At 40.4% G+C, this 25,219-nt stretch overlaps 1 long non-coding RNA gene across 1 annotated transcript; it reads left to right on the forward strand.

The window, feature by feature from the left end:
- The first annotated feature begins 576 nt into the window (after positions 1-576).
- On the forward strand, positions 577-22,512 carry LOC124880413. The gene is made up of 3 exons (XR_007041327.1): positions 577-899; positions 983-1,030; positions 21,933-22,512. It is a non-coding gene; the product is annotated as an uncharacterized LOC124880413 (long non-coding RNA).
- Positions 22,513-25,219: the final 2,707 nt, after the last annotated feature.

A 25,219-nucleotide genomic window follows, 5' to 3' on the forward strand; every position in this document is an offset into this window, starting at 1 on the left:
ATCTTTGGCTCTTCAGCTGACCCCAAAGATCTATAGACCCTTGTTAATTTTGCAAGTTCTCGTAATGTAATGAAATTAGACTAGAATAAATCCTTTGAAAATTTCTTCTGCATATATTGTGACATTTATTCCATGCAATTTAGTTATAAACAACATAAATGCAACAAAATGCAAAAACTACAATGCACCTTATTGCATAAATGTGCACACCTTTCAACTAAAACATTTATAAAGCACCTTTAATTTACATTCAGCCTTTAGTGTTTTTTTGGTAGAAATCTGTCAGTATCCCATACTTTGACTTCTGAGCCTTCTCCAGGTGACTCCACACATTTTCAGTCAAAATGCATTATGGACTATGGATGATTTTATTTTCATCTCATTGTTAGGGATCTGGGTGTGTTATGTTGTGTGGTGTCTCATTTCCATGGAGCTGCAGGCTTTACCCGGAGGGTGAAGTTTAGCAGTGTGCTCCTGCACACCTGCTTCTGATCAAGCTCATCAGCTAGAGCCTGATAGGAGCTTGCAACAGGTCTTGTGATGCCTGAATGTCAACCTATGTGGTACCTCTGGCCCTCCATAATTCTCATTGTTTTCCTAGTGTTTATGCTAACCCCGCTCTTTCTGACTTTTAACAAGGTTACCTCCCAAGCTCTTCCTTGGATCTGTCCCCTAGTGATGCCTCTAGGGTTTGCTATTTAAGTCTCCTTGTGTCATGACCTAACTTACAACTCCCTCCACAACTGGCAACATCCAATTTCCTTTCTCCATTGGAACCTCCAGCCTGACCTGTCTGCACTTCAATGCTCCACCATATTTTCCATATCGGCACATTAATCTCCACATGGATCAACACCCCCTGACTCTGCTCACACCTCCAAGCCATCAACCTCTGACCAGTAACATCAACTATCTGATTCTCATCTCTCTATATTCATCCCAAGTATTCACTCCGCTCATGTCCCGCCCTTTTTTCTCACAGTGATCCATCTCCCATCCATCTCAGTGATAAAGAAAGCCAGCAAAACAGGTAAACTTTTATACTTGTCTCCTGGGGGTTTCTCTCCATGTGGGACAGAGGATTCCCATAAAACATGACATTCCTAATGTAATTTGTTGATTTTAGATGTATACTTTTGAGTCACAGTAATGCTGTGACTCTTCAGCTTTCTAGCAGGCAACTAGAGATTTTGAGCCCAAACTGACTGGCATTTGAAACTATTTATAATGTTTTTCATAACAAAAACCTGAGTTCCATCTGAGGAAAAGTAACCCCAGATAATGCTGGCACCTTTGTGTTTCACTGTGGCTATTATGTTATTTTAGTGATGTGCAGGGTTTTTTAGTTTGTTTTGTTTAAAGAGATTTTAACCTTGCCTGCATGTTTTATTTGGAATAAAAGGCTTCTGTCTCACAGCCTTACTGCTCAGTCCACATGTGTAGACAGAACAAGAAAGTCTTACTGACAAGTTTCTATCTTTGTTTTTCTTCTTTGATTCTGTGCCTTTCAACATTTATTTTCACTTATGTCCCTTATTAATGACATCCCTTACTTTGATATTTTGGACCTGACTATGCTACATTGTATATGTAAATAGTTTATGAGAAATAATTTATCATGATCTCATTTTGTTCAAAAGCCTGGCACTTTAACCATTAGTGCACAATTCCACCTTCATCACTGCTTTAATAAAGCAATGAGACATTATTCCTGTGGGTGGATTTAACTGTTTATAGTTTGAAAATAGACATTGTCAAGACTGCCTAATACTTCAAAATTATTTACTCTGCTTCCATGTGACTTATTGATGAAATACAATTTAATGCATTTCTAGTTATTAATGCAAAACCAAAAATGACCAAAAAGTTGTTTTGCTTCATTAAATTAGCACGAGGCTTGTGCAATAGCACAGAGCAGGTGACATGACATAGACAGGAAGCTGTAGCAGTCAATCCAGTCTCTCTTGCACTGTTATAGAGGTTAAAAAACGGATACGGAAACCTAAGATTTGTTGAATCAACAATGTCAAGGATGCAGTTTTACAAGCCATGCAAAGGAAAACAGTGTTTAATAAAAAAAAATAAAAAAAAACTGGCTGTGCAAAATGCAGCCACTTGGAGGTATTGACCAACAGCAGACCATCAAGAGTTGATTTTCATCAGAGACTCCAATACTAATCATTTAAAAAAGCCTCAGAACATCAGATCAGAAATTAAATACATTGATAATTGTAAAACAATTGCTTCAATCTATGACTAACAGACTAGTAGACAAACCTTAGACCCCCAGTTGTAATATCTATTTTAATCAAGAGTCTGGTAACAATATGTTGGCTACCTTAAAATAAATTTTAGCTTCTGAAGAATGTTAGAAATTATTGAAATATACATCAAGTTGATAATGCAAAATTTGCAAATTTCCCAAAATGCAAAGTTTGCAAAATTCTTGTATTTTAAGAAATTATGTGAATTTATTCCATGTGTGTGCAGAGGTTTGCTGTTCAGTAATGTCGGAGCTTGGCTCACCCCTTTCACTATTGTTCTAATACCACTGCCTTATTGGGCTTACTGGACAACACTTAACAGACCAAATTATTATTTAATAAAAATATTAAAATTTTAATAAATAATATATTCGTAATACCAGATTCTACTAACAGGCAGTAAAAGATGACTAGTCTTTTAATTCAGTGTTATGGAAAACAGTGTTATGTTTTCTATAGCACTGAATAAACCCCCACAACTATTGACTAACCTACACCACAACAGTGATTGCAGCCAGGCGCATCCTCTCTCGAAGGATGAAGAGGAGGCACGCCTGCAGTCACGGCATATTTCTCTGTCATCACACCCATTAAGGGTATCAACATACACTCTTCTTATGGACTGTAACGCTGTATGGGTGTGATTGTATATTTGTCTATGTGCATGTTGTCACATGTCTTTATAGATTTGGTTCTTTTTCAGCTTTCTGCTTTTAGAAATTGTGTTCAAAATGAAAGAGTAAAACAAACATTTTGTCCTTTCACTGTGTGCTAGAACTTCACTCAGAAATACTTGTGCAACCAAGAACTGAACTTTCCTGGCATGACATGCTGGTGCGACCCACTATGTCACCATGCAGCCATAGTTTACACATGATTTTATGGTAAACATCATGTACATATCCAGAAAACTGCACCATAGAACTTGAGATAACCAGCTTAATCTAGGAGAAATGGAATGTAGAGGACACTTTATGATTAGTTGGGAGTTCCAAAGGGACAGCAATGGGATTAATGACAGCTTCAACTTTATAGGGACCAACATATCCAGGGGAATGTGTTTCATTTTAAGAACTTTGGGGAAGGTATCAGGCTAGTTTGTGACATGAAGATAATTAAAAACAAATCTGTATGGAGAGTGTTGTGTGGCCCTCAATAGGTTATGTTGAAATTGAATCTGGAAAAGAAAGGTGACCATCACGACAAAAGAGTATTGAGTCTCTTAAGGGGCAGCAGATAAGAGGTTGATTGTGCTCGCTATTGAACGTTCATCCCTCTCCAGCAGCTTCCTCGTAAAAACTAGTTGGTCAGAAACTATTTTTCTTTGATGTCGTTTTACTTTTTAGCAGGAGAAGGATGATGGGCGACAAGAGGTCTGGAATGTAGCTTTCCTTTAAGATCAGATCCCTGAGGGAGTACAGCTCCCAGAATTTGAAGCATCCACCTCCGTTGTCATAGAAATTTTCCAGGATCTGTTTTCACCTTTCTGTCCTTAAAATCCTGTCCCAGAAATGTCACTGATGAGTGAAACTCATACTTTGCGGGCCAAAAGATAAAGCCAATTTTCCAGAAGGTGTTAGAGGACTATGGTGGCAGCGTTTGACAAAATGTCAACAAACCTCGAGACTTGTTTGATAAATTACAACCTATGTTGTTCCCCAGCCATGGGATGTAACATGGACTGAACTGTTCACAAATGGAGTGGTAAAAAACTCTGAATCCCTAAATGCACTGCCTTAGCCTACATTCAGTTTAGCCCAGGAAGGAGTCAAAGCTGGAATCCCATTGATGTCATGGAGCCAAGACTCTAGCAAAACCCTTGTCCCGGCCATGCCTCTTTCAGCACAGCTGATCGCATGGGGAAGGCAGTGTGCAACCACCTAAAAGTCTTGAAACTCGCTGTTGAATGAGACTCTACTTTGAAAAATCCCTGGATTCAAAATTGACTTCAATCTGATGTTAGTGTATCTGACCATCAAAGAACAACCAAAAGTTAGGATCTGCTGTATTTGCATCCAACAAATCATGGGGGCAATTAAGACAAGCGGTCTTAAACTTTCCTTCTCAGCTTTTGCAGAAAAGGAATCTGAGCCAGAGGTTCCCATGGAAGAAAAATCAGAAGACGGCATCGAAACCACAGTTTTGCATGCCTGAAGCGCACAGTCGAAGCAGAAGCTTTCTCCCCTCCAAGCTGCTACTGAGAGCGGCCACCATGGCTTCTTTGTTCGCCATGCAACCCACCTTCGCAGCCCAACTCAATGCCCTTAGGGCCTTCTTCACTTCTGTTCATCAGAATGTTTCACCTAAGCTGTAGTGTCGGGGCATAGAAAATTTGTTTAGGATAAAACCACCTAAATATTTTATGTTTAATTTTGTTTGTAGTTCTAAAGCTAAACTATTTGAGTGTCTCTAAGGCCACTAAGCCTTTAGGCTAGTTTATTTGTCCTGTGTTGTTTTAAAGTTACAACAAACTTCATTTGAATAAGCGGTTTAAACACAGACTGGCCATAACGCACCGCTGGGTCTTATATACACCTTAAAATTTGCATTAATGGTATTTCAAGCACATGTGAAACTACAAGGGTTGCTAAATAGGCTATTTTCCTTTGTTAGCTAAAACCGCTAACTGCTAATGCTAGTGCCAGGAAGGTCAAATAGTCATATCTGGCTCATCACCAAAGTGTGAGAGTCCATAGATGTTCCTCTCCACCATTTTAGTAGTCCATTACTCCATGTGATGGCTTGTTAGCAAAATTAAGATCAACTGTCCAAAAAGGTTAATGATTTCTAATTCAGCAAATAATTCTTTAAAATATTATTTTATTAAAATAATGTTTTATCATCCCTTCAGGTTGATTGAATACATACGAATTGTTCCCTAATTAGTTTCAGTTTGGATGTCATTTCCAAATTGCTCCAAAATAAACAAAATATCCACACTGAACTGTGGTAATTTTTATTGGTCCCCTTTTCCCTTTTATTTGTATATAGTTAGTTTCCCTTTTTCTCTAATTTTGCTTGGTAGCTTTAGTTGAATTGTTTCTAGCCTAGTTAAAGAGATAATTCATATAAATATTGTAACTTGCAGTCAAATAGTTTAATTAATAAATCCTCATATATTTGAAGAGAAGTTGTTGTAAATTTATTCCATATGTCTGCAGTGCGCTGTTTTTAGAATGCCAGTGCTTGAATCACTCTTATCTATTGTTTTCATAGGATAACATTTGACAGACTGAAAGTTGTTTAATTAAATATTAAATAACCAAACTTAAATATATTATTGCACAACAGCCAGCATGGAGATCAAGTTTAGAGAAAATTTAAGCTCCCCCAGTACCATCAAAATGCAAGAAGCTCCATCTATCTGCATTCTAAAGAAAAAGGTCCCACTCAGAATAGGAAGAATAATATCTAATGATTCCTGCACCTGAAGCATTGTAGTGTTTCATTTTATGTTTTTCAGGTTGGAGAATGTAATAATAGCAGCTGGGGAAATGTCAACTCAAGTTTATTTATATAGCTCTTTTCAGCAACAAGGCACTCAAAGCGCTCCCCTAGGGACTCTATAGAGTCTTGTAAACCATAGAATGGAAAGGAAGGGCTTTATGTTTACTCAGCAGCTGTTGAAGGTGGTGGCACTCCTCAGGAACATTAGTTAGTGTTACAAGAGTTTATAGTAAACCCGGAATTATAGTTGAGTGTGAGGTGCTCACAAGGGTTGGCAATCATCAGCAGGCTGGGTTGTAAGAATTATGAGTGACTTTCCATCCAAAGCTAAAACTGATATTGACATGAAATGAGGCTCTTCACCAAAGTGCCAGTGTTGAACTAAGGCATGTTCCATGTTGTTGTGTTTGGATCCAGGGTCAGCTAAGACATTTTGTATCAAAAATAGGAGGATTGCCTCAAAGGTTTGGGATCACCTATGCTGATTGAGTTCATCTTTTAGTTGTAAAACATTCTATACATTAAGAAACATCTGTTTGTGTATCAGGCTGTTCAACCAAGAGTTGACTGCTAGTGTATTTCAAATTTGGCTATGAAGTGGCTTCTTTGTCTCTCTGAAGTTTATCTTCCTAGCCTACTCCCTGAACAGACCATTAATATGAGAGATTTTCAATGCATCATCAAAACATGAAGGAAGAATGGCTGAAGACTGGAAGTCACTGAAGTGCAGTCCCACTAAAACTTTGCACTTCGCCACTGAAACATTCTGGGGATGGGGACCTGGGATTGGAAAAGTATACAATTGGGTTGAGAAGGAGAATAATGATCATTATTTATCTCATGAAGTAATTCTGCTAATTGTTCCAAAGTTTGGCAAAGTTTTGATGTTGACTGAGAGATTGAAGGATTCAATCATATTTAGGTAAACGTCCAACTTCCCCAGATTTTGCAGTTCTCTGTGGATCTGTTTTGTGAGGATAGCATACAGGTCCTTCTCAAAATATTAGCATATTGTGATAAAGTTAATTATTTTCCATAATGTAATGATGAAAATTTAACATTCATATATTTTAGATTCATTGCACACTAACTGAAATATTTCAGGTCTTTTATTGTTTTAATATGGATGATTTTGGCATACAGCTCATGAAAACCCAAAATTCCTATCTCATAAAATTAGCATATCATTAAAAGGGTCTCTAAACGAGCCATGAACCTAATCATCTGAATCAACGAGTTAACTCTAAACACCTGCAAAAGATTCCTGAGGCTTTTAAAACTCCCAGCCTGGTTCATCACTCAAAACCCCAATCATGGGTAAGACTGTCGACCTGACTGCTGTCCAGAAGGCCACTATTGACACCCTCAAGCAAGAGGGTAAGACACAGAAAGAAATTTCTGAACGAATAGGCTGTTCCCAAAGTGCTGTATCAAGGCACCTCAGTGGGAAGTCTGTGGGAAGGAAAAAGTGTGGCAGAAAACGCTGCACAACGAGAAGAGGTGACCGGACCCTGAGGAAGATTGTGGAGAAGGGCCGATTCCAGACCTCGGGGGACCTGCGGAAGCAGTGGACTGAGTCTGGAGTAAAAACATCCAGAGCCACCGTGCACAGGCGTGTGCAGGAAATGGGCTACAGGTGCCGCATTCCCCAGGTCAAGCTACTTTTGAACCAGAAACAGCAGCAGAAGCGCCTGACCTGGGCTACAGAGAAGCAGTACTGGACTGTTGCTCAGTGGTCCAAAGTACTTTTTTCAGATGAAAGCAAATTCTGCATGTCATTCGGTAATCAAGGTGCCAGAGTCTGGAGGAAGACTGGGGAGAAGGAAATGCCAAAATGCCAGAGGTCCAGTGTCAAGTACCCTCAGTCAGTGATGGTCTGGGGTGCCGTGTCAGCTGCTGGTGTTGGTCCACTGTGTTTTATCAAGGGCAGGGTCAATGCAGCTAGCTATCAGGAGATTTTGGAGCACTTCATGCTTCCATCTGCTGAAAAGCTTTATGGAGATGAAGATTTCATTTTTCAGCACGACCTGGCACCTGCTCACAGTGCCAAAACCACTGGTAAATGGTTTACTGACCATGGTATCACTGTGCTCAATTGGCCTGCCAACTCTCCTGACCTGAACCCCATAGAGAATCTGTGGGATATTGTGAAGAGAACATTGAGAGACTCAAGACCCAACACTCTGGATGAGCTAAAGGCCGCTATCGAAGCATCCTGGGCCTCCATAAGACCTCAGCAGTGCCACAGGCTGATTGCCTCCATGCCACGCCGCATTGAAGCAGTTATTTCTGCAAAAGGATTCCCAACCAAGTATTGAGTGCATAACTGTACATGATTATTTGAAGGTTGACGTTTTTTATATTAAAAACACTTTTTTTTTAATTGGTCGGATGAAATATGCTAATTTTGTGAGATAGGAATTTTGGGTTTTCATGAGCTGTATGCCAAAATCATCCGTATTAAGACAATAAAAGACCTGAAATATTTCAGTTAGTGTGCAATGAATCTAAAATATATTAATGTTAAATTTTCATCATTACATTATGGAAAATAATTAACTTTATCACAATATGCTAATATTTTGAGAAGGACCTGTAAATGTTTTCATTATGTTTGAGAAAAATTTCATTGACCCAAATGCAGAAAAAACGTAAACATTGTGTGTATGAGTTATAATATTGTATACTATTATATACAAGGTCATGAGATTTTGTCTGGTGATCCAGGTAGGTTTTTCTAGGTTACAAAGAGACGCAATGCAGGTAATGAGGGGTCACTGAAAACATCATTCAAGAAAGCTTGCCGACATGAAGGCATTGGTGGAAATTGCCTCTGGTCCTTTTAAGCAGTGACATCATGAGGTGAAACACACAGGTGGATAGTAGTGCCGCAGAAGGAGCTTCACCCTCACAGAGCATTTGCAGCACATAAATACACTGCTCAAAAAAATAAAGGCGAACACTCAAATAACACATTCTAGATCTGAATGAATGAAATATTCTCATTGAATACTTTGTTTTGTACAAAGTTGAATGTGCTGACAACAAAATCACACAAAAATCCTCAATGGAAATCAAATTTATTAACCAATGGAGGCCTGGATTTGGAGTCACACACAAAATTAAAGTGGAAAAACACACTAGAGGCTGATCCAACTTTCATGTAATGTCCTTAAAACAAGTCAAAGTGAGACTCAGTATTGTGTGTGGCCTCCACATGCCTGTATGACCTCCCTACAACGCCTGGGCATGCTCCTGATGAGACGGCAGATGGTCTCCTGAGGTATCTCCTCCCAGACCTGGACTAAAGCATCCGCCAACTCCTGGACAGTCTGTGGTCCAATGTGATGTCGGTGAATGGAGCGAGACATGATGTCCCAGATGTGCCCAATCGGATTCAGGTCTGGGGAACGGGCGGGCCAGTCCATAGCTTCAATGTCTTCATCTTGTAGGAACTGCTGACACACTCCAGCCACATGAGGTCTAGCATTGTCCTGCATTAGGAGGAACCCAGGGCCAACCGCACCAGCATATGGTCTCACAAGTGGTCTGAGGATCTCATCTCGGTACCTAATGGCAGTCAGGCTACCTCTGGCGAGCACATGGAGGGCCATGTGGCCCTCCAAAGAAATGCCACCCCACACAATGACTGACCCACTGCCTAACCAGTCATGCTGAAGGATGCTGCAGGCAGCACATCACTCTCCACGGTGTCTCCAGTCTCTGTCATGTCTGTCACATGTGCTCAGTGTGAACCTGCTTTCATCTGTGAAGAGCACAGGGCGCCAGTGGCGAATTTGCCAATCCTGGTGTTCTCTGGCAAATGCCAAGCGTCCTGCACGGTGTTGGGCTGTGAGCACAACCCCCATTTGTGGACGTCGGGCCCTCATACCATCCTCATGGAGTCAGTTTCTAACCGTTTGTGCAGACACATGCACATTTGTGGCCTGCTGAAGGTCATTTTGCAGGGCTCTGGCAGTGCTCCTCCTCTTCCTCCTTGTACAAAGGCGGATGTAGCGGTCCTGCTGCTGGGTTGTTGCCCTCTTATGGCCTTCTCCACGTCTCCTGGTGTACTGGCCTGTCTCCTGGAAGCGCCTCCAGGCTCTGGACACTACGCTGACAGACACAGCAAACCTTCTTGCCACAGCTCGCATTGATGTGCCATCCTGGATAAGCTGCACTACCTGAGCCACTTGTGTGGGTTGTAGAGTCCGTCTCATGCTACCACGAGTGTGAAAGCACCACCAACATTCAAAAGTGACCAAAACATCAGCCAGAAAGCATAGGTACTGAGAAGTGGTCTGTGGTCCCCACCTGCAGAACCACTCCTTTATTGAGTGTCTTGCTAATCACCAAAGATTTCCCCCTGTTGTCTATTCTATTTGCACAACAGCATGTGAAATTGATTGTCAATCAGTGTTGCTTCCTAGGTGGACAGTTTGATTTCACGTAAGTTTGATTTACTTGGAGTTAAATTGTGTTGTTTAGGTGTTCCCTTTAAGGAAAATGTTTAACTTTGCAAAGTCAACCTGTCCCAAGAGGATACTTCAGTGCATTAGTCAGGGGTAAATGTGCTGAACTGGCAGCATGGGTCAGACAGATGTGAAAGGTGTCACTGTGATGATTTACTGTCTTTATTGTTTTTATAACCAGCATAGAGTACAAAAATGTTCTGCAGCTGGTTCATGCACAGAGCAATGGGTTATGGTTCTACAAAAAGTGTTAAAAAAGAGACTTGGATGGCATGTTTTTGAGTTTGCCTTTGCTTTGGCTTCAGGCAAGGCACTTTTTATGATGTTGTGGTAATTAATTTCTTTTTGTCATTCCTGCGGCCAAGCTTAACACGCACCCTGCATTTTGTTTTGAATGTATGATTAGTAAAAAAGTGAGTAAATGTTATTCTCTTGGCACGCTAAAAACATTATCCCTTCTGAGAAGGGAGATTTATTACACCAGAAAATATGGCACATATCAGAAAATAAAAGGCACAAAATAAATCTTGACCACATGATCTTAATTTGAAAGAATATGATGAAATCAAGGCGAGCTAATCAGGGACAGATGATTTTAATGCACATGTATTTGGCTAAAATCTTGAGCTTAAAATCTGCTTCGTAAAAGCCTTACAACTGTTAGAACCCAGTATGCTGTGAATTAGAGCCAAAATGCCAAACTAACCACAAAGCTGCCCGTTACTGAACTCTGGACTTGACCATGCTGATGTTGGTGCATTTCCCTCTATGTTTCCCCGTGCATATAAGTGTGGGAGTTAATTCATCTTCTCGTGGTTTTTCAGAGGACAACGAAGGCTGTCGTGCGGATATCCACGAGAGCAGTTTGTTGTGGCTTGGAGGGCATTTATTCATGGCAGCACAGTGGAAATGCGTTTTTCAGTTTGGGTTTGTCAAGTTACAGGAATTCAGAGGCCCACAGTCAGCCTTTGATTGGTAAACAAAATCATTATCAAACCCTATTTTAGGATTATTTCTTTAACTGTGAGAGAAAACGGATGAAAAGAAGCCTATAATATGCGCAATAAATGTCACAATATAGTTTGAGCTTGCTATTAGTATGCCAGCAGTTATAAAGAAGCTTGTAAATTGTATTAACTTAGTATAAAGAATTATAGTTTGTTATACTTTTATTTGAGCTTTTTAAAGTCTGACTATGACATTTCCTTTAGATCAGTATGTTTTTTTTAATTCATATTCTCCGTTTATTCTGTTTCCATATGTTTTATAACTGTTTTGCTGTTTTATAACTGCTTAACTAGTTGTTTTGATTTTTCTTTAGACGGAATAGGGGTCACGGGAAGGCACAAATTTAAGAGCTGGAAAGCACACACCTACACACATTAATTCTCAATGGTACTTGCGCTCCTGTGGCACACACAGCCTTTACCCCAACAGCCCCGGGGGATTAGTAATGGTTTCTTGGCTGAAAGCTGGGCTTCTAGCACCACTCATCATTGAGATCCCATATTGAGGGTATTTTCACCTCACCTCGCTGTATTTTTCTTGCACTAAATGCATATGTTTTCATCGTGAGACTACATGTTAAAAGAGGAGTGATCGTTGTAATTATAATAAAACATAGTTTAAGGGAGGGCCGTGTGTTTGTCTAAATGTGGTTTTAAATTGCACATGCTGGATTCCTGATTTGAGCATTAACGCTGCGATCTCATGACAAGTCTATTAATGGTTTTACAACTGCCTGTCACCATGGCAGCATGGACAGCCTGAAGCAGTACACTCTTGGAGAACAATATGAGTGTGCTGAGTGTCTTCAGGATTAGGATCACAAGGCTATTTTTTATCTTCTCTATAACCCACCAAAAAAGGAGTAATGGTGAATCTAATCTCCCTTCAGCACTTTTGGCCAAAGACAAGAGTAGGAGGCTTATGTGTGTATGTGTGTGTGCTTTCCTTTTATTGGCATTTTTAGGAGATTAGAGACTAAATGGTGCATGCTAACAAGTGCTGCCACAGAATATCAATCAGAGGCCTTAGCTTTACCAGTGCTTAGACTGAGGAGGGCTTCAGTATTCATGACACGTTCACACGCAAACTGCAACACACAGGCTTCAACTTCAGCTTGGTTCTACTGTGCGTTTCTTTAAATTCCCAAACAAAATCGGAAAAAGTCTCCTAGAAATGCTACTTTTCCCGAAATTTGCCATTTGTCAGCTAGAATTTCATTTTAATTTTTTTCAATTAATGCTTAGTATCGTTACCTCCTTTAAAGAGCTTGGGGAAACACAAACTGGAAAAAAATCTTCTTGCTGAGACAGCAAAAACAACCCTAATAAGGCTGACTCATTTCACTTGTGCATTGTGTGTGTATATTTGTGTGACTTAGCCAGTTCCCTTTGGTTTTCTTTATGTAAATTGGACCAAACATGGAGAAATATGCTGCTTTCCAATGATGGAAATACCATTGATGTTGCACCCACTTCACAATGTGTTAGCTGCAAGTGAAAAGCCAGTAGAATTTGCTAGCCATTTTGTTTGGTAACAGGCTAGGGTTATAGTATGATAGCAAATAATTTTTATGTTATCCTTTCAAGCATCATTTTTACAGTGAAACAATATCAGTACTATGTGTGCAACTGATTTAATGATATACTGGCTGGTGTAGGGGCATTACTGACGTCAAAAGATGTTTAATTTCCTTTATCCTTGTAAACTTAGCACAGACGTAAAGTGGACCATTTGGTTGATTATACCTTGATGTAGCCTTGTTGCAACAACTAGTGATGGAAAGCTTGCTCATCTATCTTTGGTGCCACATTTGTAAGAAACATGAGTTTGTGGTTTCAGCAGCACAGTTAAGTATGCGAGGTAATACATCAGAAAACTTGCCAAATGCCTTTTGCTAGTGCCAAACATCCTATTCTGCTATGGTTTTTTTTTTGTCCAAATTGTTTTATTGGACATAGCGGCAAAGTAACGATTTATTCATTTACTAAACAGGTGACTTAGTAGTGTGTGTACAAAAAAAAAAAAAAACCTGTAGACAACAACAATAATCTGTAACCTCCTTCTCATGTGGGTCACCTGCTTGGCTTTTAGTTACATAAAACCCTTACTACCGAGCTGCAACCAGTAATGCTACAGTTGCTTTGTTGGCAGATTGCACTTGTTTTTCTGACATCCTTCACAACCAGTGATGTTAGCAGGTCATCTGCCTCTCTTTCTTCTAACATAGCTCAGAAATATGGCGCGGTATCAGTGCCAAAATTAAGACTATTGCCCACCCAGTGGTGGCTACTTCTTTGTTGCGGGAGGCTATATCCATTCCAAAGCCAGGTACTTATCTGATTAATGATAGGCCGGCGCCGGTAATTGAGCAGCCGGCACTGGCAAATGAGAAGGAAAGTACTCACTTGAGTTAGCTCTGGAGAGGCTAGCAATAGCATTGGAGAGGCAGGCGGTTGCATTGGATGAGCTGGCAATAGCACTGGAGAAGCTGGCAATAGCACTGGAGAAGCTGGCAATACCATTGGAGAGGCTGGCAATAGCATTGGAGAAGCTACTGGCATTAGCAGTGGAGAAGCTAATGACTAGCATGCTTCTTGTGTTTATTGGCAGTTGGCAAGAAACTTGAGGTGTGCATTACTGCCACCAACTAGTATGGAGTGTGATTATGATCTATATTACATAATATATAATCATATCCTATTAAATAATTTAGTACATTAGACATTAATCAACATAAAGCATTAAGATTTTGCACAGGAGCTTTTAGAACAACCCCAACAACAGCACTGGAGGTAGAAATGGGAGAAATGCTGTTAGATTTGAGAAGAACACAATGAGCAATAAATTACTGGTTAAATCTACAGGGCAATAACCCAGATGGTCCTACACTTGACATCTTAAAGCCATGCTGGAAAAAAAGAGATATAAAAGGTTTTGGATGTCCCAATTGGAAGGATGACAGTAGAATTTCAAATACAAAATGTAGAAATAAATAATACTACCTCTACCTGTTTTACCATCCTGGATTTTACCAGAAGTAACAGTAGACATGACTTTATTGAAAATAAAAAAGGTAAGGACATGCATTTTAGATTCAAATACAATACAGGAATATATAAACAGTTATTATCAGTTTATTCAGATTTATACAGATGCATCACAAATAAATGGAAAAATAGGAGTGGCAGTCATAATCAAGATGTTATCTCACCATAGTGAAAGTTTTGCTGAGGCTTGGCTCCAAAGACATACATGGATTGCACAGACGTGAGAAAACGCTTACAAACTTTTAAGGACACTTGGAACACTTTTTTTTTTAGGTTGCCAATTTTGTCATTAACTCTGACCAAATTTAATCCTCTACAGTTTAAACACTTGCAGAATATAAAAGCACTAACAAAATGTAAACCCCTTCAAAATTTAAACATTGCACAATTCAAAACACATTTGCAGAATTCACAGCATGCAGAATTTAAAAACCCTTATAGAAAAATGAACATATGTACATAAAATGTGGCATGTAGTATTTCGTATTTACGTAAGGTGCAACTTGTGCTGAAACAGTCTATAAGATGGGCTGGTGGTTTGTTTGATTGTCAGCAGGTATGCTTAATGTCTGCCTGCAGGGGGACAACTGCCTTCACTGCTTCTGGAAAGAAACTATTTCTGAGCCTATTTGTTTTTTTTCTGTGTTGTTCCTGAATCGTTTTCCTGACTGAAGTGGGACAAACAGTGCTTTGCCCAGGTGGATGTGGTCTCTAGCAATGTGTCTGGCTCTTTTCTGGACTTGTGTGTGTCCAGATCCGGTAGACGACATCCCACAATCCCCTGTGCTGTCTTTACCACCCATGCTAAGTCCTTTATCTCCTGTGCCGTGCAGCTTCCATACCACACTGTCACACTAAGGCACAGGACACTTTCAATTGTGGCTCGGTAAAGGTTTGTGAGCAGCTGAGTAGAGAGTCCAATTCATTTCAGCTTCCTGAGAAAGAAGAGCCGTTGTTAGGCCTTCTTTACCAGGTGGGAGGTGTTTTCAGTTCAGGAGAGGTCACAGGAAATGTGAATGCCCAGGAACCTTATGCTGTCCACACGCTCCACCACCTCCCCCTGTATGTAGAGATGAGCGTGTTCAGTCCTCCTGGACCTCCTGTAATCCACTATAGTACCTGAGTTTCAGGTGGGGATTGGAAAACGAATCTCAGATGGTTTGTCTGTATACACAGGAGAAATGTTAGCAGTTTTGTCAGCAGTACAGTGGATGGAGGACATTAGACCATTAAATTTGTTCAGATTCAAGAGTCTAAAACATAATCATTCAGATGGCAGGCCAGATATTTCATTAGAAATACAACTAACACTATTCAGAATACAAGGGATGGGTTTAACAATGGCATTTTTATGGATACCTGCACATATTGGATTAAAAGGAAATAAAATCACAGATAGGATGGCTAAGAAGGCAACTCGTACCCATATAGAGTTTACAGTTCATATTAGTAAATTAGAGGCAATGAGCATTATCAAACAAAAACTGAAAAAAGAATGGCAGAAAAAGTGGGATAGGGAAAGTAAAAGAGGATGGTTTTATAGAATCAAGTCAGTCAGAGAAATAAGAAGTGTAAGAAGGAGCAGAAAGGAGAAAACGCTAATAAGATTAAGATTTTGACACTCAGGACTGAACAGTACACTTTTTAAGACACAACAGCATAATACAGGAAAATGTGACCATTGTGGGGAAAATGAAATGATACATGTTATATTAAATTGTCAGAAATATAAAATAGAAAGATTAATGAGGAGAGAACTTGAGAAAATTAAAGAAATGTTTAATATAATAGATATATTTGTAAGGAAATTTGGAAGCAAACAGATACAAATTATTAAAAAGATTTTTAAAAATAACTAAATTATTTAATAGAATTTGATTATATATTATGTAAAATAGATATGAATCCATCACGAATCATGGAGGCGGTAATGCACACCTCAAGTTTTTTGACACCCACCAATAAACACCAGAATAAGAATCATGCTAGTCACTAGCCTCTCCAATGCTAACACCAGTAGCTTCTCCAATGCTAAGGGCGTTAGCTTCTCCAATGTTACTGCCAGCCTCTCCAATGCTTTTGCCAGCCTATCTGCTATTGTCAGCCTCTCTAATGCTAACACCAGCTTCTCCAATGCTTATGGCAGCTTCTCCAATGCTTTTGCCAGCCTCTCCAAAGGTATTGCCAGCCTATCCAATGCAATCGCCTGCCTCTACAATGCTATTGCAAGCCCCTCCAGAGCTAACGCAATTGAGTACTCTCCTTCTCATTTGCGAGCGCTGGCTGCTCAGTTATTGGTACCGGCCTATCATTGATCAGAATAGTAGCTGGCTTTGGAATGGATATAGCCTCCTGCAACAAGGAAGTAGCCACCGCTGGGTGCACAATAGTCTTAATTTTGTCACTGATACCACGCCATACAGAAACAGCTTATCTTCCACTGACTGATTAGAATGCTATCGATACCTTTGAACATGCATGCACACTAGTACATCTCCTGCTTTCTTTCACTGTTCAATTAAGCAAAGTAAGGGAAATGCCCAAAAATGCCAGGTACCTCAGAATTTAAAACGATATATGTTGCACAGGCCAGTGGACAGACAATTATGACGAAGGAATGACATGTATTTATTGACCATGTCCCCCTGCTACTTGGGAAAAGTGTGACAGTTGGGCACACTGTCACATCTCTTACCGCTTTACGCTGTTTCCGTCTAAATCCATAGGACAATGTCAAAATTGATCATAAAATTAATACCTAAGTAGAAGCATTGCAGAGATTTCTTATTTCTTTATTATAAGGAAATTGTGTTGCCTCACTAGCATGAGCTGCCAGCTCTTCACAATTATCTTTTTAAATTTGATCTCTAACATCTTCATCACAGTTGTTTTCACCTACAGGTCCTTCTCAAAATATTAGCATATTGTGATGAAGTTCATTATTTTCCATAATGTCATGATGACAATTTAACATTCATATATTTTAGATTCATTGCACACTAACTGAAATATTTCAGGTCTTTTATTGTCTTAATACGGATGATTTTGGCATACAGCTCATGAAAACCCAAAATTCCTATCTCGCAAAATTAGCATATCATTAAAAGGGTCTCTAAACGAGCTATGAACCTAATCATCTGAATCAACAAGTTAACTCTAAACACCTGCAAAAGATTCCTGAGGCCTTTAAAACTCCCAGCCTGGTTCATCACTCAAAACCCCAATCATGGGTAAGACTGCCGACCTGACTGCTGTCCAGAAGGCCACTATTGACACCCTCAAGCAAGAGGGTAAGACACAGAAAGAAATTTCTGAACGAATACGCTGTTCCCAGAGTGCTGTATCAAGGCACCTCAGTGGGAAGTTTGTGGGAAGGAAAAAGTGTGGCAGAAAATGCTGCACGAGAAGAGGTGACCGGACCCTGAGGAAGATTGTGGAGAAGGGCCGATTCCAGACCTTGGGGGACCTGCGGAAGCAGTGGACTGAGTCTGGAGTAGAAACATCCAGAGCCACCGTGCACAGGCGTGTGCAGGAAATGGGCTACAGGTGCCGCATTCCCCAGGTCAAGCCACTTTTGAACCAGAAACAGCGGCAGAAGCGCCTGACCTGGGCTACAGAGAAGCAGCACTGGACTGTTGCTCAGTGGTCCAAAGTACTTTCTTCGGATGAAAGCAAATTCTGCATGTCATTCGGAAATCAAGGTGCCAGAGTCTGGAGGAAGACTGGGGAGAAGGAAATGCCAAAATGCCAGAAGTCCAGTGTCAAGTACCCACAGTCAGTGATGGTCTGGGGTGCCGTGTCAGCTGCTGGTGTTGGTCCACTGTGTTTTATCAAGGGCAGGGTCAATGCAGCTAGCTATCAGGAGATTTTGGAGCACTTCATGCTTCCATCTGCTGAAAAGCTTTATGGAGATGAAGATTTCATTTTTCAGCACGACCTGGCACCTGCTCACAGTGCCAAAACCACTGGTAAATGGTTTACTGACCATGGTATCACTGTGCTCAATTGGCCTGCCAACTCTCCTGACCTGAACCCCATAGAGAATCTGTGGGATATTGTGAAGAGAACGTTGAGAGACTCAAGACCCAACACTCTGGATGAGCTAAAGGCCGCTATCGAAGCATCCTGGGCCTCCATAAGACCTCAGCAGTGCCACAGGCTGATTGCCTCCATGCCACGCCGCATTGAAGCAGTCATTCCTGCAAAAGGATTCCCGACCAAGTATTGAGTGCATAACTGTACATGATTATTTGAAGGTTGACGTTTTTTGTATAAAAAACACTTTTCTTTTATTGGTCGGATGAAATATGCTAATTTTGTGAGATAGGAATTTTGGGTTTTCATGAGCTGTATGCCACAATCATCCGTATTAAGACAATAAAAGACCTGAAATATTTCAGTTAGTGTGCAATGAATCTAAAATATATGAATGTTAAATTTTCATCATGACATTATGGAAAATAATGAACTTTATCACAATATGCTAATATTTTGAGAAGGACCTGTATATTCAAGGTAAAAGGAACATATGTGGTAGAGGAAAGGACAATTTCAAAATGAAATCAAGTCTTCCATTTTTTTTAAACATTAAATAACCTTCCAAAATTTAACAGCACCTGGCTGCTTTCTTTGGTATTGTTTAACTGTGTTTTTCTCACAGTCTCCAGTGCCAGTCCTGCTTTTGTAGGAACTTGCAAAGTCTGCAAACATGCACACATTATACACACATTCAATGCATGTTCGGTTTATCATATTTAGATTTCACTTGCTTTCACATTAAAGCCTGAAAAAACAAAGAGCCAACAAACCAGGAGGGTACTTGTTGCGGACTCAGTTAGGGACTCACCGTTTCTGTTTTAGAGTAGACCACAACAATGAAACAAATCTCAAAAACTCTACTGCCACGTGTGTGTGTCTTTCAGCACAAGTGCTTACATAAGAGAGAAGATGATAGAACATAAAAGCATACATCTACACAGCCATGCATGATACTTAATAAAGCTGCCAAACTTACAGCGTACATTTTTCTTCTTTCTTGTGCCATCTATCTTTCCTGCTTTCCCTAAGACCATCTCTCTTTTCTCCCACGCAGTTTATGCTCTTAAACGCTCACATTTTCTACCACTACCGTCCTTATAAAGGTAATACAACAACATCTGGGATAGTTTTTCACAGTATTTCACATTATTTATACCACAGATTAAAGTTTTGCATCTTTAAAGTGCGAGTTTTCAGTAATTAGAAGTATCTATTTGCAAAAACAAATTCCAGTGTTAAGAAGTTGCTTTTCAATAGTGGTGGATAATGTTAAAAAACTGTTATGTATGTTACAATCGAAAAAAATCCTTTAACTCTACAGATAGCACAGCACCTGTAGTTGCGCCAGTTCGAGTTGTATCACTGAGTTCATACAATTGTCAAAAACAGACAATCCAATCACTGATACTATAAAAGCTTCAATGTGTTACATTAATTTTAGTAACTACTTTTTCCTATAGATGTCTGTTGGTAAAAAGTGAATAAGCAGTGTACAATTTTCTTTCATACTAAATTGTTAATGATTAATCTCCATTCACAAGTAAGACAAGGCATGAAGCACACAAAACTGTCATAATTTGTCTGTGATAGGTTTTGAGTTGCGGTTCCTAGTCTGCCTTCCCAACATTCTTCAGTTGCTCTTATTTGAGTTTATGATTTATCATTTTTTTATCCTTGTTTTTACTCTCTTGGATTCATGTCTTAGTCAATGTCTTAAGTTAGTTATATGTCATGTAGACCTGGTTCCTCCCTGTATATGTTCTTTAGTTAGTTTCATTGTTTACCTAATTCTCTTCACTTAGATGTTATTTTCCTGGATTCCTGCTCATCTGTGTTAATTTACCACCCTCCTTCGGTTGCCTATTTTCTCTCTTCCACCAGCTGTTCCTGATTCCCTCCTGATTAGCTCCCAGTGTTCATTGGTCCATTCTCCACTCTACCCCAGTACTTATACCTTCTGGTTTTCATTGTTCCACCGCTGGATCCCTGTTTCCCTGTTCTATGTCTCTGTGTTCCTGCCTGTACCTTGCCGGAGTTCTGTGTTCTCAGTAAGTCACTATTAAAAAACCATCTGCTCACCATGCGATTTCCGTCCTCTTTGGTCCTGCACCTCCAACCCAAAAACACCCCGTTATGACAAAAACTGTGACTTCAGCCGGGAGAAGCCCGAACGAGAAACACAAGGCAATTCCCCAGTGGGCCATCCACCTGCAGGGGGAACCATGGGGATATGGTTCAAAGAGGATCAGGCAGCGCACAAAGGTGGAGACCTCAACAACCAGGTCTCTGGGTGCTTAAACTGGCTTTAGGTCGAGAGATATTGGCTAGAAATAGTTGGTCTTACCCACATGCACAGCGTGGGCTCTGGAACCCAGCTCCTTGAGAGAGGTTGGACTCTCTTATACTCTGGAGTGACTCACAAGGAGAGGCAGCAGGCTGGGGTGGGGTTTCTTGTCGTCCCCTCGTGTTGGGATTTACCCCAGGTTTCCCCTAAGATTTCTTTCACACAGAATAATTGTCACTATGAATATTTCTCTACCATTCCTATTTTAATTTTCTAAAAAACTGGTTTAAATTTTTCAGGCAATTCAAATGACAGAAATCCTTACAGAATGATACTTCCATCGCTATGTGTTCTTGATGTGATAGTGTGCTTTTTAGGTACAGTGTCACAAACACCACTCATCATTTTTCTTTATGCATAACAGGTTCACTTTGTCACATATGATGAGAATACATTCTTCAGATGTTCTGAGGTATCTAACAGTTTTCCAGATAGTCTACCTTAGTAGAAAATCAAACTCTTAAAGTACAGAGATGTGCATAGATTTCTACTCCATGCAGTAGAACTTTGCTGCTTCCTTCTAGGCTGCTCTGAGTATTTGGCTCATCAACCAATAGTTTACTGTATGGTTCCCTGCGATATATATTTAAGCTTTGAGATAATTTTCCAGAACTTTGTTCTTAAACTATTTACAGATGCTTGTGACCTTTATTTGCTTGTTGTGCTATTTGCTTTTTGGTTCCCCACTCCCAGTAGGGCTAAAGAGTCTGGTGACTTATCCAAATGCACTTGTTTGTTGACCAGAAAACTCTGGCCAGGGTGTGATGTTACAAAAGTTCAATCAACCAAGCTGACAGAATGCCATTAGACATGAATGTACATAGTAACCTTTTAACTAGACCCTGAATTAAACAGAGGCCCTGTCATATCCTGGTCAGGTTAACTTAACCAACTCCCAATGTGATTGCACCCAAGTTAAAATAACTTCACTTCAGGCACAAGAACTCTGTGCCCAGAGACAACTTGATATCTGTCCACAAGACCAACACGGAGAGAACATAGCAGTGTTTCAATATCTGGATCATTTGATGCAAAATTAAAGCCATATTGTGACATGAGCTGTGATTTGGAAGAACATATCTAACAGTTTGAGAGTAAAAGATAAATTTAAAAAGCAATAGAAAAGACATACATGCATTTTTATACCAAACATTTCTAGCTAATACAACTGTCTTTCATTACAATCACTTTATTCTGGAATCAGTGAGTACCAAGCGATGGTAAATTTTCTTAACAACTGATGCCCTCATCAACATATTTCTACCCATTGTGTGCCCCGGTCAGCACTTTTCTCTTTTGTTTTTGTCTCTAGTTCCACAGCAAGCACAGCAATCCCTGCTTCCAATGTGAAACAGCCTTAGAGTGTCGGGAAAAAAATGCAAGAAAAGAAAGCATTTGCTGGAAATCAGGATGTCTTTGAAGAGCTCTGGACTCTTGCAAGCAAGACCTGCATGCAAGAGGGAGCGACATCTGTGGACAATCGCATGTACAATGAAGCTCAAGGGGGCAGTCACATGAGGAAGATTGTTATTTTTCAGGTTACATTAAGTCCCTCCTTAATTCACTCAGTTTTTGTGGGTGCAGTCCTCTTCTTATTGTTGGCTTTATCCTCACCAAGTCCATTACTTTTTGCAACTAACTGCTTTGCTTCATGTCTAAGTCAAGAAAGCTCTAACATTTAAAGCTTTCACTATTAAACATCTTTAACATAAGAAACTCTAAAACAAATAATTTTCCAAACCTAGAAATGTCAAAATTTCAGATTGTAATAAAATTTCAGACAGGCAAGGCAAGTTTAAACAAACAAAGAACTGTCATGATTTGGGGTTGTTTGGTTTTTGGTTTCGGGTTTTTCCTTATGTTTTTCACTGTTCAAGTTTTGAATCATGTTTCTGTTTATTTTCCTGGTCATGCTTTTGTTTTGTCGTCTTGTTCATGTTTTGTCAAGTTTGATTTTCGGATCTGGTTATGCTTTTGCTTCATGTTTTTCTAGTTTGTGTTCAAGAGTCTCTGTTTTGCTCCAGTCACGTTTTGTTCTGTTAATTAAGTTTATTCGGTTCACCTGCTTCAAGTTAATCTGTCTCCTTGCTCCACCTGGTTTTCACGCCATATATTCACACCTGTTCTGTTAGTCGTCGTGGAGACATTTCTCATGTTCATGTCTAGTTCTCTAACCAAGTCTTGTCTTTTTGAACATGCCATGCCTGTCTTGCCTGCCCGTTTGTTTTGTTTCTGCCTCCTGCTGAGTGTGAGTTTTCGTAATTAAACCTTTTTTTTTTTCACTTACCATCACACTGCCTGCTCGTCTGCATTCTGGGGTCCTATATCTTGCAAACCTTAACAAGAACAGTCTATACATATCATAAAATCAAAGAAACAAGTATTCTAAGAGAACTATATCCTGAAGTAGAAGTGTCCTTGGTTGTTCTTTTTTATTTGTAAAAATATCTTACATCTACCTAATGCCATAAATCTGTCCATCTTTTACACCCGCCTAATCCTTGTAGAGTCAAAGGGGGCATGGTAAGTTGTTATTCTCCAAAGGCCTACTGTCAATGGGTAAGAGGCAGGATACACACTGGGCAGATCACTAGTCCATCACAGGACTGCACAGAGACAGATGGGACATATTAGAGAGGCTTATTACCCAAACATGCATGTGTTAAGTGGAAGGAAACAAACGTTTTGAGACTAACCGTAATATTGTTGTAAAGAAACTTTCTGCTTAATTTTTTTCATGGTAGAAAATTGCAATAAGCCCAAAGCTGGGGAGACCCTACACGATTTTGTGCGGAATTGCACCTCTGATTGCCCATTCGGGAGAGTCTGTGTCAGTGCACACTAGTTGTGCTCAGTCAGCAGGGAGAGTTTCCACAAAAATCATTTAGTGTAAGATGGGCTGAAGACTGGACTTTTCAAGGGAGGAGGAACCATCCCGGTCTGACCTAAATTGCATCTAATCGATTTTATAGGGGATTGTAACTGAAAGAGACCTGTCCGGATTCTGAGAATATCTTCTCTTACCTTCATCAACTGTTGTGGTAGGTTCCTTTAAACTGTCGCCCTTGCCAGAGTTTTCACGCCACCAGTTCTGCTTCTATTAACTCACTGATGGCTGGAGCTATGGCAGCTGAAGCTCAGCCTCCAGCCATCAGTGTAATGCGCTGTGGAGTTAATTTTCAATTTCAATTTTTTTTTTTTTACTGTGTCAATGGACACAGAGATGGAAAAAAAGCAAGAATGAGAGAGAGGTGGGGCAAAAAGGAAAAAGGGAAAGAAGGAAGAAAGAACAAAGGAGAGAAAGAAAGGTGTAGACAATATCAGATAACACATGACTGCTTCTCCACCTGCACAACACCCCCCCCCACCAGAACCAGAAACAGACACGGAGGAGATCAGAGCCACAGACATCCAAAGGCCTCCCAGAGCACAGGGACCCCTGGAGTACCACCACCGGAACTATCGCAAATTGGGGCCCAGACTGTCATGGGACCGTGGAAATGGAAACCCTCACGGCACTTCAATGACACACCCGCACCCCAAGGCCCTACATGATGTGTGGGGAGGGAAGGACTGGGGGGCAACATGCTCTCTCAGGTAGCCAGCTCCCTGCCTTAGCCTGATAGGCACCCCCGTTCGCCGAGTTGCAACAAAAGGAGGGAGGCACAGGCACATCCAGTAGGGCCCATGGCTAGGGACAGGCACCGCCCCCGAGAACCGATCAAAAACCGGGACCAACACCTCCAGCACCGATCCGCAGTTCCGACACCCAGTCCTCCGCCCGACGAAGAAGCCACCAAACCCCAACAAAGAGGAGCCAGCCGGGAGCACACATTGACGATGAAGAGTGTGGCTCTACTCTAAGAGAGCAGACCAGCTGGCCCAGCACAACAAGAATACGCCATACAAAGGAGGGCACGCAACCAACATGCCCAACCACCCCGAACCCACTGTGCAAAGCCAGCAGAGCATCCAGTCCCATATGCCCCCCAGCCTTGCACTGGACCACACCCACAACAAGGCCAGCGGAGCAACAAAACACGACCCACACCAGTGCATGCAAGATGTGGCAGAAACACTTTAAGATGGAAAAGAAGGACAACAACTTATGGAAAAGGTTAAGCAAAGAGCCATGCCTGCCACAAGCACAACAAGGAGAGCAGAACTGTTCTACCAAGATGTACAGACCCAGCTCGACTGTGCCATTCAAAGTGCATTTAATATTGGTACTTAAATTGGATTGGACTTTTCTGTTCAGATGATTTCATGGGCATATGAAATATTTATCAGTAGTTAAAAAACAAAAACTCTAGTGTTAATTAAATATTAAATAACAATGAACAAAAATATTTTTGTCAGTTGATTTAAAATGTTCGGACCCCAAAGTGTTTGGATGATGGACGTAGCGGACCTCCTGCTATTTTAGTTGGGGACCCCTGACCTAGTCTTGCTGAGTCTGTGTGTACTGGAAGAGAGCACACTGCAATTACTTGCAAAGTTAGTTAAGTTTAGTTAAACTAATGACAAAGTACTTAACCACCAACACTTATTTTGCACCTTATTGTAGCCCTAACCCAAATACCCGAATACCAGTACAAT

Source organism: Girardinichthys multiradiatus, chromosome 2, assembly GCF_021462225.1.
Source record: "Girardinichthys multiradiatus isolate DD_20200921_A chromosome 2, DD_fGirMul_XY1, whole genome shotgun sequence".
In the NCBI taxonomy this organism is placed as follows: domain Eukaryota; kingdom Metazoa; phylum Chordata; class Actinopteri; order Cyprinodontiformes; family Goodeidae; genus Girardinichthys; species Girardinichthys multiradiatus.